This window comes from Lagopus muta, chromosome 15 (genome assembly GCF_023343835.1).
Source record: "Lagopus muta isolate bLagMut1 chromosome 15, bLagMut1 primary, whole genome shotgun sequence".
NCBI classification, from domain to species: domain Eukaryota; kingdom Metazoa; phylum Chordata; class Aves; order Galliformes; family Phasianidae; genus Lagopus; species Lagopus muta.
In genome coordinates this window covers 4,721,970-4,734,105 of record NC_064447.1, presented here as the reverse complement: position 1 = coordinate 4,734,105, position 12,136 = coordinate 4,721,970, and the positions used below count along the sequence as shown (strand labels likewise).

At 39.5% G+C, this 12,136-nt stretch overlaps 2 long non-coding RNA genes across 2 annotated transcripts in view; both read right to left on the bottom strand.

The window, feature by feature from the left end:
- Nucleotides 1-8,192, bottom strand: part of LOC125700882 (uncharacterized) — a 33,955-nt gene extending 25,763 nt beyond the window's left edge. Inside the window, exon 1 of the long non-coding RNA XR_007380076.1 lies at nucleotides 8,118-8,192. This is a non-coding gene — a long non-coding RNA (uncharacterized LOC125700882). The remainder of the gene's footprint in view (nucleotides 1-8,117) is intronic.
- Nucleotides 8,193-9,105: 913 nt separating this feature from the next.
- LOC125700883 (uncharacterized) lies at nucleotides 9,106-11,129 on the bottom strand. The gene is made up of 3 exons (XR_007380077.1): nucleotides 11,040-11,129; nucleotides 10,768-10,876; nucleotides 9,106-9,743 (listed from the first exon to the last, which is right to left on the bottom strand). It is a non-coding gene; the product is annotated as an uncharacterized LOC125700883 (long non-coding RNA).
- Nucleotides 11,130-12,136: the final 1,007 nt, after the last annotated feature.

Genomic DNA, 12,136 nt, shown 5'->3' with positions numbered 1-12,136 from the left:
CTAACACTTGAAATACTGAAAACCAAATTAAAGACTTCTTAGAAAGCGTAACTTTTGTTGCACGCTTAAGAGAGAAGTATGCAAGGAAAAGTCCTGAAAAGAAATAGTACTTCAAAGCTCATTCAGTGAAAAACTGCCTGATAAAGGTACACCTGCATTTCTCCTGCATTCTACACGTCCAGGTGGTGCCATCGTCATGTCATTAACATTGCTACAAATATAACTGGGCATTTCAGATGAAGCACAATGAGTTTTTTACTTATCTATTCTCCTTTGACTGATTAATCAGTTAAATGTCTCTCTTCGACATTACTATCAGTCAAACCACACAGAAAATAAGTATAATTGATGTTTATTTTTCCATGCAAGCTTTCTATCTTCCCCAGATACTGGGGGAGAACTGCTGGTACAAGCTGCAGAGGAATCAATGGTACTGCTATGCAATACTGATTTGTAAATTTAAGAATAAATGCTTCCACACAATTTGCCTGTAAGTACTCAAATGAGTTCAAAGGGCCATGTCACTCATCCTGATGCCCAACTAGGAGTAATTATAAGTCGCTTCAAATCTGAGAGCCCATAGCTGAAAACATGATAATCTCCAAATCAAAATAATTTGGAAGTAATAGACAAAAATACAGTGATTGGAAGAGCTGTAAAGTCAAGGGTACCTTCTCCCTTCTGCAAGTTCTCTGAATCCCTGAAGTGGCTTTTCTTCCAGAAATGACCTCAGATGAGCCCTTGCACTGACCAAAACCAACACTGCTCACAACCTGTGAAAGGGGCTCTCCACTTTTTGTTCTGCATGCATGCATCTCTGTGTACAGAGGGATTCTGTACCTGTACAGATAGCAGTGCCTGTGCTGACTGAACATCCTTCTTCAATGAATGCAGTTTTTACCTTTCTACCTATATGTTCCTTGTTCATCACCAAGAATACAAAACAACTCAAACCTACAAAATCAACATCATTAAGAAAATGAAGACATAACACAATTCTCTGTTGTTCAAGGAAGCTGATGTCACAGTGACTTGCCTATGCATTTCCTTCGCTCTAAACAGCCTGTGCTTTTCTCTCCACTTTCCCCATGTCTTTTAGGTTTCAATGCAGTATTTTTATGACAGAGAGACAACAGCATGAAACTGCAAGGTATGAATTTGAAAAGGAAACTAGAAGAAACAAAAAAAATATGGATATTCCACCACTTCCTAGATTTTTAACATCTTCCTCTGAATAAACAAGTATTATGCCCAAGTATGTTAGCAACAACTCACGTGTTATGCAAACATTGCAAGGCCGGGAGAAAATGAGTTTGAGAGATTATCCTGATTCTTTACTTACACGCCCCCATTTGTGAGAACACTCAGCTATATCCTCCCTCTATATTAGAGCAAAATTAATTAAATAGGTTATCATTTAGGATAAAAGAGGAGAAATAACAGCTAATATAAAGCTGCACTTAATGAGGAGATGTTACTTGAGAATAAATGGATAGATACACACAAAAAAGGGAGTAATTTAACAGGTTTAAAACTCTGCACCTTTCTTATATCGACAGTCATTTCACTAAACTGATGTGCTTGTTTGTGGGGAATCCAGCTCCCCTGAAGCCTAGGTAAGAGTTTAAATTACTCCATCTATTTAGTTATTGAATAGCACACTGCTAAGGGAAACTATGCCAGGTAATAGCTAGATAAATGTTGATAGCGAGTTGCAACCAACCGGAGAAGAGCTCTTGCCGTTATTCACACATGCAAGTAACTTCACACTGGAAAGAGAAAGTTTTCACGTGCATTATCAAACTGCTGTATAAACATTCTCTGGATCAGAACCCTATGTTGTTCTCTCAGTAAAATGGGAGCTGTTTCTTTACTATATGTGGACTTAAGAGACACCTTAATTCATCGCTCTAGACTGTAGGTACCACATAGAACATGAAACAATACAGAGCCAAATTAGTTTGATCTGCCTGCATCCACACATTCATGTCTTGTGTGCTATTGCAGTTAGTAAGGGAATGTGGTCTCAGTACTGGAAACCAGCAGAAAAACAATTCAGACCAAATAAAAAACTATCGCTAGAGAGAGAATAACCTTTGTTCCATGTTGTTAGCTCCAGGAAACATTCCACCTAACCCACCAGAAAAGCAGGATGATTTACAGCTTCTAGAGTTTGGTGTGCAATTGCTGGCAGATACTCAATACAGTGCATGCTAAAAAACCAAGGGTTTCAACATAACTATTTTTTCATTGTCTTTTTGCTACTGAGAGATGTGGATTTACTTATTTAACCCCTCTTCCATTTAAATCAACAAAAATAAAGACAAAGTAGAGTCTGAATTGCGCGTGATAAAAATAAATCTCTTAAATTCTACAGACCCCAAATCCTCCCAGCACCTCTTTATTTTTAAGGTATGCCCGATAATGATTTACTGTGAAATGTATAATGTATTTATATCACACACTAGTTGTAGCAAAAATAATCTATAAATGTTTAATAAATACTCTGTAATGCTTTTGGTGCGCATGCTATAAATAAGTAACAATAGATTTGCAATGAAATTTTTATATGCATTTTGGTTATTGTTATGCTCTAAGTGTTCGAGGATCCATTACTAACAAAGTAAATGGTGTTATCAAGGTTATAGATATGTTCTGTAAGCCATTTATAATGAAGTGTGCTACACAAAGTAAATGCATTCGTAGAGGTTGTTGACAAAGTGTAAGTGTCTAACAAACCATTCACAGTGAACTCCACGCAGATACAAATGATACGCAGTCATTTGATAAGTCACTTACAGTGAGACATGGAGCTCTCCTCTGCTAGAAACATATTTTAAGATCTCTGTGTGCCTTTGTCCTAACCATAACACATAAATACATAGTTGGATCTTGAGAAATATCTCACAAGGTACAGTATTAAGGCTGCATCTCAGCTACCAGAGAATCTGGAAGATCAAGAGAATGGGTAAGTGCAAGAAACACACTGGGGTCAAGAAAGCAGCTTGAGGTTTCTTCCCACACAGCATGATGCTGAATATCCCTGCTGCAAGGCAGAGCTGTGGCAAAGCCATAGCTTACTGCTAGGCCTTAGGAGTGCTGGCGTTATATATCTCATCCGTAGGGTCAGCAGGTTATGAAGAAGCCACATAAGTAGTCACAGAAATATCCACACAATAACCATTAAGTATTATTCTTCCATTAACGGAAAACTCCATTATTAAATCTCTTATGTTGAACTATATGCATCTATCCTGGTATTGATAAGAGCCTGGGCACGATGAACCTGTCTCCTGATCTGCAAACTGACTACTCCTGGTACTGTCATATTTAAAGACACCCAGGAAAGACTCAAGAAATACCAAAAATTTGTCTGTATAGCACCTCCATAATACGCCCTCACACTCCAGACTCACAGTGGGAACGTGCCTGCCTGCTGCTTGCTCACACAGCCACGAGCAGTGCTGCTGCTTTCTCCTGCAGCCCTCGGCGCTCTCATAGCCCCTGCAAAGCCCATCTCCCAGCAGCCTTTCTGACATTCCCATCCTCAAACACACTGGACAGCAGCATTGCTTTCATGATAGGAAGCTGTGGTGGTTTCCTTCACTTTCTGAAAAGAGAACTACAAGTAGCTGGAAGGGTTTAAAACTTGTTTTAAATAACTTTAAAAGTGGAGGGGTTTAATTTCCTCTTACAGAGCCACTCACCCAGGGTATAACAATAGGGGATTTGGCTTGAAAAACTGCAGCAATATACAGGAAAAAGTAATGCCTAGTTCTGCATTTCAGCTAATCTTTTAAAACACAGGGCTATCGCAGTCTGCTGGAACATGCACAGAGACAGAACAGAACTCAAAATAAATGAGGACTACCTTTCAGTCCCTCACAAAGATGATAAAGTGGATGCCATGGAAGGCAAGAGGACGTCAACATGAGACAAATGAGACAAATTGTTTTCTCAAAATATGGGATTGTGATAACATTAAACTTCCAAGGAAATACACACAATATTAATCCAGTAACTTTCACTGTTATAGCTGTTCAGAGCTATGGTTCAACAGCTATAATGCAAATTTAATTGCCATACTATTTTGTATAGATCTCCACAGTGTTGATTCCTTCCAAGGTGAATATCAGTTTTTTGCTCACTTCACATGTATAGCAGGACTGTCCAGCACACATGTGAAACACCAGATTTTCCTCTTTATTTAGAATCCTCTTTCATACTGCAAAATAAGTAAGACTTAAAACAAGAACTTTCAGTTTCTCTTTAGCTACTTGCAGAGATAAATTCTTATCCTGGCTTTAGCATATCCTCAGCTTTATAGCAACTCTAAAACATAAGAGGGAAATAATGATACATTAATGAACAATAAATTACAGAGGAAACACTACTGTAGTCCTTAGAACACCCATATTAATACTAAATGAGTTCAACATTATTAATAAAGTCTAATAAATATAAAAAAGAATATCAATAATTAGGCTATGATTTTATATTGTTAAACACTAGAGATGAGATTTTATTTCAAATAAATTTAATAGATGTTGAAAAAAGCCATCCCCTCTCCTGTGCAGAGCTTCACATCAAGCAAAGCCATTGGTTCAGAAGGGTCCTGCCAGCAGCAAGCCCTGTCTGCATGCCCTGCACCTGCACCTGTTGTGCTGGCCAGCTGGGGATATTGGCTCTGAGAAGACCATACAATTACTGAGTGCAAGCATAAGCCGTGGAAAAGAAAAGTAGCCATAACACATACACATATAATAACTTTTCTTTTGTGATAGAAAAATCATTACATAAGCAGCATACTTAAAGGACAACCATCAAAACACAGTACATCCCAGTGTTCCTGTGCAGCACCAGGGCAAGCAGCAGCTTTTTCTTCTGAGTTCATCCTCCTGTTCTTTGAGATTTTAGACTTGCACAGTGCAGCAGAACGATAAGGCCTTCTTCCAACAAAGCTTATTCCAGTGACACCAAATGAGATTTATTTTCCTTTTCTTCCCTCATTTCTTAAGCTGCCATGATGAAAGAACTCAGGTGCATTTTCTAAAATTCAGCTGCTAGTGTTGCTCCTTCACCAGAAAAGCCAGGTGAAAACTTAGGTACGCATGCAACTTACGGTAGAGAGGGCTCTGTTACTTGTCTAGCAGTTGAGGAATATTCATGGAAAGGAATCAAATGCTTCAGTCTTTGAATATTAAAAATGGGCTCACAAGGCATAACCTCACTGGAATATTTCAGGAATTTGCGCTGCTTAAACTTAAAACACAAAAACAAATAAATAAATAGAATTCCTGTGATGGAGCTGGGGAAGAGACCTAGTTTTTAGCTTTCTCTCCTCTCATTATATAAGTAGAGTCCTTTGTACAAAGATGAATTTGTGCAACTCATCATTATAAAGGCTCTAGAAACCTAACACTTCGTAATTTCACACTGTCAAAGATTTAAAACAACAACAAAAACTTGTACTCAGCAACTGACAAAATACACCCTTCTGAGCCACCGCCGCTATGCAAATGCTGTCAATAAGGTTCTAAACAGCACATTCATTGCCAGGAACTCATACTGAAAATTGAAGATCTTACCAAGCTATTGCAAACTGAAGGTTATTTTTCATTTAGATAACACTGTTTAAAATATAGCTATCTTGCTGAACTATCATTTGTCTTTCAGGTTCTCTGAAGCAGCACACAACTCGGAGCTCTGCCTGTCAGCACTACGGAGACAGGCTGCAGTGTGTGGCCATGTCCTTCTGCTCTTCCTGCCCCCGTCTCCACACTTGGGTTCTGCAGGGACACTCAACCACACTGACGTCATTCTGACCACACTCACCCTGCCAGCTCTGAGAAGATACCTGCACGCTTCTTGCTGGACATGGCTGGGTACCCCAAGCAGAAGGATGTCAGTGGACTGGAAGCAGCCTCAGCCAAGCTTCCCAGGGAGGTGGTGAAGTCATCACCCCTTGTGGTGTTCAAGAAGCATGCAGATGTGGTTCTTCAGTACACAGTTTTACAGGCTATATTAGTAATAGGTACACAGCTGAACTATATGATCTTAAAGGTTTTTCTCAACCTATGATCTTCTCTGGGCACATATCAAAGAGACAGACTCAAAGATGCCACTGAGTTCTGTATTCTGCTCCTATATATCCTTCATGAAAAGAATAATCTCAGATGGGGATATAAACAGTAATCTATGATCAGATGGAAAACAGACTGGTACAGTGTCACAGAATATATATATTTAGGAAGAAGAACATGGATACATAAACCTCATAATAAAAGTTTGTATTTTCACATGACTATCGTGACCTTGAAGTTATGCTCCAAAATACAAACTATGAAGAAGGTCTATAACTGATAATTAGAGGAAACCAAGAGCCTCACTCTAAACGGGAAGAGCCTGTCAGATGGAGGTTTCTGTTTCACTAACCCTAGGAATTGCAGTGCAATATACTACAACAGATAGGAGACATGGATACTGCTGTTTTCTTGTGTTACTGCTCATGCTTTCACTGTGAAACAGCTTCCTACTTCCTCTTGTGTGAAATCATGCAGTCAGACACTGTTCTGCTCCGAAGCATTCAGTGCAACTAAAAAGGAGCTCCTAATTTGAGACTATATATTCAATTAAAGGAATACAAGACAATATTTTCAAAAAGCAAGTTGCTTAGAAAAAGAGACATTACTATGAGAGGACGAATTTAAAAATGCACGTAAAAGACATTTTCTTGGGAAAGTATTTGATTCAAATTATTCAAAGACAAAAACCCATAAAGGTCTCTTTATGTCTACCTTCCTAATCTTCAGTCAAGGTTTCAGGACCATAAACTGGCATCAATGGAAGCTGCATCTCAGGAATGAATGGAATATATGGCCTTTAATGGAAAAAAATTTTACACTTATAAGAGAAAGGGAGGGAGGGAGCAGTCCTATACTCTGCAGTCATTCAGCATAAAATTACTTACTTATTATTCATAACTATCCTCAAATGCTTTATTGAAGCATAATGTAAAAAGGTACCTGTCCATACTTAAAAACCAAAATTTCACCTATCCATCCTACATTTGGCTCTACGTTTGTTAAATGAATCCATTAATTCTTCTTTTCCTGACATTGCTAGGTCAGTGCACCAGCTTCCCTTGCCTGCAACATGGACAGTGGTACATGCATGCACGAAAAGAGTCACAGATAATGTCAAAGCAGAGCCAAACACAGGGACGGGGAGCAATAGCAACAGGCGCAGTGGGAGTCATTCTGGGTGTTCAGAATGGAATCCCACCGAACTCGGTCTGCATTTTCTTTCCTCTTAAAGGCTTCCTGGTAGATCTGGGTTTCCCTGAACCCAAAAGCTTTACATTCAGCTTCGATAAACTTTATTTTACACCGAAGACTTTTGTCTTATTTCTCTCTCCTGTGCTCAGAATACAGAGATTTCTCTTTCCGAGGAGGGAAACAGAGACCACTGGCAGTCAGTCTCAGTCCTCACACATGTATAAACCCAGCATACCAGAAGACCTTTGCACTCCCTGAACTGCTCCTGGGGAACAGCCTGCTTGTTTTTTCTGCACAGAACAGAGCTTTTGCGAAGGAAGCAACTCTTCACTTGATTTTGGAGAGTTAATAGCAAACTAAAGGAGATATCTGCCAGGGCCTGAATGCCACCTAGCACGCTTCAGATCAATTCCATCAAAATATTAAGCAGAAAGCTTTCAAGCACTTATTTGCAATCTGAAAATATTTAGTATCTTTTTCCAGAATAAGAAACACATCAGTCAACAAAAAAACAGTAGCTCTAATTAGCAAATTATCTCATTTACTAACGACTGCAGGCTTTCTAGAACTCTCCTTCACTTTACTGAAACTGAGGTACACACAAGTCCTCTCAGACACAAAACCCAAACGAGGCAATTCCTACCCCCTCCTCCAGCTCCAATCTTCAGTTCTAAGGTTCCACTGAGCAGTTCCTCACATCCATTCAATTTCCAATGCTCTCTTAGCATCACACAGCCCCCATAGGGCCTGCTACAGGCCACAAAAGCTGCACATGCTCCCAGCCTAACCTCTGATTCCTCCACATCCCTACCCCCAACAATACAGCTCAAGCTACCTTACCTTGCATGGAGACTACAGGCATAAAGCAATGGCAAGTGCCTTAATACCCCACCTTTATTAGCAGCTGCTACAGATGAGGCTGCTTGGCAAGGATGTTTACCTTTTCCTATTGTTTAACACTATCAGGGGACACACAGCTGAGTAGAGTCACCCTGTTAATGAATGGAGTTTTCATTCTGTTAGCATAGTCTCCCTGTTGGCTGGAAGTTTATTCTTTCAGCAGTTATTCTGGTGGAATGTAATCATTTAACTGTGATTTATGGCAGGGCTATAGGCAGCTAGCTTAGTGCAAGGTGAACGCACAGTAGTGCTTTAATAGTCCTTTTCCATTAGCAGGTGTGTTTTTCAGTGGGCTTCACTGCGATTGGGGAAGTTGATAAATATAACATATAAAACACTATAGGTAAATGTCTTCGGGCCAAGAGTAAGCTTGCTGCTTGCCTCTCAGCAAGTAAGATAACCGCATACCTCTAGAAAATAACCTTCCAGGTGATAGCTGTGACTAAAAATTCAATAGGGAGGAGGAAAGAGTGTTTACAGGGGTGAGCTTAAAAGGACTAGCTCTATTCAGGAGCAGATTTAGGTGAACTAAAATCAAACCCAAACTCTCGTCTTGCGTTGCTGTTCTTGCTTATTAGCTACCTTGCAAAATATCAACACTGATGCTAAATGGCATTAATGATTATGTTAAGTTATATTAAATTGTATATCAGTCAAATTAATAAAGCCTACAACACTTGAGGCACTTAGGTTCTTAAAAATCACTGGCATCTGCTCCTATTAAAAATGACAGATGATTTGCAAATCCAAACTTTTGGTGAAAAATGTTAGCTAACAAGGTGAAATTAAAATTTACATCTTTGTTCTAACATAATGAAGATAATTAAAAAGAGTGATAAAACCTTTTGATTAACCCTCATCCCATTTTGCACAGCACTTTATTATACAAATTAAATATTGAACATTGTAAACTCAGAACCGGCAAAATGTTCCAATATAAATATACTCTAAAAAATTAAGAAAATATAAAAACATGTCATCGAATCTCTGACTGTGCCCTTTGTTACTGCAGAGTTATAGAGCAGAACCGGGGGCATGTGCTGCAGTGAGATAACTCATGTCTGGAGCTGCAGAAGGATTAGAGTTTGCTCGTGCTTCTTTCTTGTACCAGGCATCACATTATTCCCCCAATGATTTTGGTGTAGAGTTTAATTAGTTTCCCTACAATAATCAAGCAGAGCTCTGTCACCAGAAATGTTCAAACCCTGCAAAACATGCATCAAAGACGCTGCACTTTGACTTGCAGCGTTTTGTTTTGGTGCCTTCGGATCTGTCTTGTTATTTTTTCAGTGGTGAAGGTGTCACAGAAACTTTCATTCAAAGTCCTGCCTGGCAGAGCAATGTCTGCAGCAGTGCACAGCTCTCAGCACTTAAAATCTCTGCTTGGAGTCCTTTGGGATCCCCAGAAGCCTTTCCCTTGTCCTCTGCGGCAGTTCTGCAAGGCCTGGGCTGCAGAAGGAACACGGCAGCAGCACTCAGCTTTAGCTCTGCTTCTCTTTCCACACGGGTCTGTGTTTTGGGGAGACCCTTCCCACATTCTGTACTTCGGACACCGGCCAAGGACAGCTAACAAGTACGTAAAAAGAAAGTTCTTTAAATTCACAATACCCACGTCACAGAGCAAAGTATCACTGAGCAGGCACATAGGCGAGGTGGTACAAGGGCTGTAGTCTATCTCTCAAACCCCAGCTGCTTACAAATACTGTATATAATGCTCTCTACCAAGTCTACAGCAAGTCATTGACCAAACTACTTGTCTGCTTCTCCCCCCGCACCCAAATTAGAGTAGCTAACTTAATGAAAAATGATTTTTTTTCTTTTTGTTGCTTAGGAGGGTCTGAACATAAAGCTCTTATCACCAAGCCACAGCTGTAGGAGGAATCCTTTAATCACAGCCTTCCTCCTTGAAGAAGAATATAGATTTATGACCGGACTTTGGTTACTGAGCGAAAAAGAAATATTGCCAGCAGCCACCATACTACTTCCCATAGGCTGTAAACAGCTTTAATCTGCTTTAGCTGTCATTTTGAAGTCGAGAGATATTAGAGTACAATGTAATTATGTAGTTGTGGGCAGAAGCACAGTTTATTTTCTTCAAACTAAAGTGGCAGAGGTAAACTCAGAGAACGTGCCTAAACAAACACGTCCTCCCTTGGTCTTATGGCGGTCTCAGCTGGACCAGCCCCATCCCTTTTGTGCTGCTATGACAGCCCTGCTTTTCCACTGATGCACTCTGCACCACAGCTAAAGTAGCTCACCTTCCTCTATTCCCCCACCTCTCAGCTTCATACTCATACATAGAAAGACAGTGTTTGCTTTGAAAGTACAGAAAGCTACTGGAAATGCTGTAGGTTTTTGTTAAGGATTCAACAGAGAAACATTCATCCCTCAGCTTCCCAGCCTCACCTAGTACAGGTGTTAATGTTTTACTTGCTTAAATACGATTACATAGTGATTATATAGACAGTTTTAAAATAACCTGATGAATTATCATTTTGCTTTGCTTTCATATCTAACAAGGCTTGTCAAGAAAGAAAACTTCTACTCGATATAATATTCATAGAAAAGGAACATTTAGCCTCCCCCGTACCTCTAACGTGATGGAAGTATTTCCTTTTTGCATTTTTGGTGAGTAAAGACCCACAGATTCCTGTTCGGAACATGCAAGCTTCAAGTCCAGCCCATGTTCGATCAATTTCCTGTATTCCAGGTGAGAGTTGAAAGCACTAGATTATAGAGTTACTTTTCATCTGATTTAATGTTATTTTTCATACAAAATTTCTTCAACAGAAAACAAGAGAAAGTCCAAGTCCATACAGTGATATCACAATGGTCAGACGATACTGTACCAGCTGCTCAAACCTTTGCAGCCTTTAGGTCTATCCCATACTTGATAAATCTTCAGCGTTTCTGCTAGTATGCTCAAAAGATGCCTACGCTGGCCCCACTTCTGTAAAACACAGTTGTAAGTGCATAAGTCCATATTAATTTAGGATAGCATCTTAGCCCTTGCTTAGTTTTAGTGGAATCTATGAAGTTATAAAACTTAATAACCTTACTGATATCTCTCCTGACTTTCTATCTCAATACTGATGTCTTTCCTGACTGATACCTCGAAACTACATGGACTGCTATCATTACTGTGATGTTTGCCTCAAGGCAAAAAGTTTTCAAGGAAAAAATTACTAAATCAACCTTTCCTCCTCATATGATGCAACACTGCTGTCTTTGCATGAGTTAAGACAACAAGGTGCAGATAAATGGCAGACTTCCTGGATTTATATTGTTCTATACTGCATATTGCCTTTTAAAATTCATAGATTGAGGGATCTATTTGCCATCAGCTACTTGCTATTGCCTTTTCAAAGAGCTACTGTAACTATTATGCAAGACATTGCAGTCTCTCTGGATTTTCATACCAATAATCTCCTCCTGATTGTCTGAGTTTGTCCATCTCCCAGATTCTATCAGAAAGTGATTAAAAAGTCTGAGCGTCTGTGCTCTGAATGCCAGAAGTTCAGCTGGTTTTAGAAGGCCCAAAGACAAGTTGTCATGAATTAAACCCACCATGACTTAGAGAAAATGCATCTGCTCATTCGTTAGCGAAAAAGAAAAAAGATGCAAAACAGCTTATTGGAAGAATTAAAAGGAGAGTGCTACAGTACTGGGAACAGTAATTATCAATTCTGTCTGAAAAGGGAATAAACTGTCCTACAGGGCTTTTTCAGTATCATTTTGCCTCTGTGTTCCAGCCAGGCATTGATCTCCATGGAATCCAAAGAGTTATCCAAGCAAATTATTCTCGCTAAGAGCAAGACTTCTCCTAGGAAGCACTTATGATCTTGGTGCTGGGGGCCTATCAGTAAGATCTATTGGGCTGAACTTCTAATTTCAAAAGCTGAGGAATGTATATTTGTGCTAAAAATAAAAAGTAAAATTTAGTTGCTTATACTCTACAG